This window comes from Arachis ipaensis, chromosome B7 (assembly GCF_059453495.1).
Source record: "Arachis ipaensis isolate K30076 ecotype BB chromosome B7, ASM5945349v1, whole genome shotgun sequence".
In the NCBI taxonomy this organism is placed as follows: domain Eukaryota; kingdom Viridiplantae; phylum Streptophyta; class Magnoliopsida; order Fabales; family Fabaceae; genus Arachis; species Arachis ipaensis.
In genome coordinates, this window is record NC_142442.1 from 80,402,637 (window position 1) to 80,406,006 (window position 3,370).

Below are 3,370 nucleotides of genomic sequence, written 5' to 3' on the forward strand. Positions count from 1 at the left end.
TCATATTCTTGGGTGTGAATGGATATCTTAGAGAAGGAATAAGCTTAAATTGAGTAGAAAAACAATAGTACTTTGCATTAATTCATGAGGAACAGCAGAGCTCCACACCTTAATCTATGGTGTGTAGAAACTCTACCGTTGAAAATACATAAGTGATAATGGTCCAGGCATGGCCGAATGGCCAGCCCCCATAACGTGATCAAAGGATCAAAAGATAATCCAAAGATGTAAATACAATAGTAAAAAGTTTTATTTATACTAAACTAGTTACTAGGGTTTACAGAAATGAGTAAATGATGCAGAAATCCACTTCTGGGGCCCACTTGGTGTGTGCTTGGGCTGAGCATTGAGCTTTACACGTGTAGAGGTCTTCCTTGGAGTTGAACGCCAGTTTGTAACCTATTTCTGGCGTTTAACTCCACTTTGCAACCTGTTTCTGGCGTTTAACTCCAGAATGCAACATGGAACTGGCGTTGAACGCCAGTTTGCATCATTTAAACTCGGGCAAAGTATGTACTATTATATATTGCTGGAAAGCCCTGGATGTCTAATTTCCAAAGAAATTGAGAGTGCGCCATTTGGAGTTCTGTAGCTCCATAAAATCCACTTTGAGTGCAGGGAGGTCAGAATCCAACAGCATTTGCAGTCCTTTGTCAGCCTCTGAATCAGATTTTTGCTCAGGTCCCTCAATTTCAGCCAGAAAATACCTGAAATCACAGAAAAACACACAAACTCATAGTAAAGTCCAGAAATGTGATTTTTAATTGAAAACTAATAAAAATATACTAAAAACTAACTAAATCATACTGAAAACTATGTAAAAATAATGCCAAAAAGCGTATAAATTATCCGCTCATCACAACACCAAACTTAAATTATTGCTTGTCCCCAAGCAACTGAAAATCAAATAGGATAGAAACAAGAGAATATACTATAAATTCCAAAATATCAATGAAACTTAGCTCCAATCAGATGAGCGAGACTTGTAGCTTTTTGCCTCTTGAATAGTTTTGGCATCTCGCTTTATCCACTGAAGTTCAGAATGATTGGCATCTATAGGAAATTAGAATTTAGATAGTGTTATTGATTCTCCTAGTTTAGTATGTTGATTCTTGAACACAGTTACTTAATGAGTCTTGGCCGTGGCCCTAAGCACTTTGTTTTCAAGTATTACCACCGGATACATAAATGCCACAGACACATAACTGGGTGAACCTTTTCAGATTTTGACTCAGCTTTGCTAAAGTCCCTAATTAGAGGTGTCCAGGGTTCTTAAGAACACTCTTTTTTTTTTTTTGCTTTGGACCTTGACTTTAACCGCTCAGTCTCAAGTTTTCACTTGACACCTTCACGCCACAAGCACATGGTTAGGGACAGCTTGGTTTAGCTGCTTAGGCCAGGATTTTATTCCTTTAGGCCCTCCTATCCACTGATGCTCAAAGCCTTTGATCCTTTTTATTACCCTTGCCTTTTGGTTTTAAGGGCTATTGGCTTTTTGCTCTTGCCTTTTGGTTTAAAGAGCATTTGGCTTTTTCTGCTTGCTTTTTCTTTTTCTTTCTTCTCTTTTTTTTTCGCCATTTTTTTTCTTTTTTTTTTTTGCAAGCTTTTGTATTCATTGCTTTTTCTTGCTTCAAGAATCATTTTTATGATTTTTCAGATTATCAAATAACATGTCTCCTTTTTCATCATTCTTTCAAGAGCCAACATATTTAACATTCATAAACAACAAATTCAAAAGACATATGCACTGTTCAAGCATTCATTCAGAAAACAAAAAGTATTGTCACCACATCAACATAATTAAACTAGTTTCAAGGATGAATTCGAAGCTATGTACTTCTTGTTCTTTTGTTTTTAGAACATTTTTCTTTTAAGAGAGGTGATGGATTCATAGGACATTCATAACTTTAAAGCATAAACACTTAACTACTAATGATCATATAGTAAAGACACAAATATAATTAAAACATAAAGCTCAAAAATTGAAAAATAGTAAAATAAATAGACAAGGAGATTAAGGAATGAGTCCACCTTAGTGAGGGTGGCGTCTTCCTCTTCTTGAAGAACCAATGGTGCTCTTGAGCTCCTTTATGTCTCTTCCTTGTCTTTGTTACTCCTCCCTCATAGCTCTTTGATCTTCTCTAATCTCATGGAGGATGATGGAGTACTCTTGGTGCTCCATCCTTAGTTGTCCCATGTTGGAACTTAATTCTCCTAGGGAGGTGTTGATTTGCTCCCAATAATTCTGTGGAAGAAAGTGCATCCCCTGAGGCATCTCAGGGATTTCATGATGAGGGAATTCCTCATGCTCTTGTTGAGGTCCATGAGTGGGCTCTCTTGATGTGCAGTCAAATGCTCTAATACTGAGCTTTGGACCCTTGAGATGAATCTCTCCATCTCCCATGACTCAGAGGTGGAAGCAATTGCCTTCCCTTTCTTCTTTTTTGAGGTTTCTCTGGCCTTAGGTGCCATTAATGGTTATGAAAAAACAAAAAGCTGTGCTTTTACCACACCAAACTTAAAATGTTTGCTCGTCCCCGAGCAAAAGAAGAGAAGAGAGAGTAGAAAAAGAAGAAAATAGATGAGATGGAGAGGTGTGAGTAGTTCAGCCAAGGGGGGTTGTAGGTGGTTATGATGTGTGAAAAGGAAGGAGTGATGGTTTGAATTTGAGTGGGTGGGTGTAGGTGGGTTGTATGATGGTTTTAGAGGAGTAATGGAGGTGATTGGTGAAGGGTATTTGTGGAAGAGAGTTATGAAAAGGTGTGAAGAGGAGAGAAGAAAAGGTGGGGATCCTGTGGGGTAAAATGCCCAATTAGGGGTTAAAATGCCCTTACTGTGCAGTCCTGGCGTTTAACGCCAGACTGCTGCTTGTTTCTGGTGTTAAACGCCAGCTCTATGCTTGTTTCTGGCGTTTAACGCCAGCTTTCCTCTGGGTGCAATCCTGGCGTTTAAACTCCAGACTGCTGCTTGTTTCTGGCATTTAACGCCAGTTTCATGCTCTGTTCTGGCGTTAAACGCCAGCAGATGCTCCTTACTGGCGTTTAAACGCCAGTAGGCTCTTCCTCCAGGGTGTGCTATTTTCAATGTTGTTTTTCATTCTGTTTTTGATTTTTCAGTAGTTTTTGTGACTCTACATGATCATCAACCTAATAAAACATGAAATAATCATGAAAATAATAATATAAATATAATTAAATACATTGGGTTGCCTCCCAACAAGTGCTTCTTTAATGTCAATAATTTGACAGTGAGCTCTCATGGAGCCTCACAGATGTTCAGAGCATTGTTGAGACCTCCCAACACCAAACTTAGAGTTTGACTGTGGGGGCTCTGGTTGACTCTGTAGTGAGAGAAGCTTTTCATGCTTCCT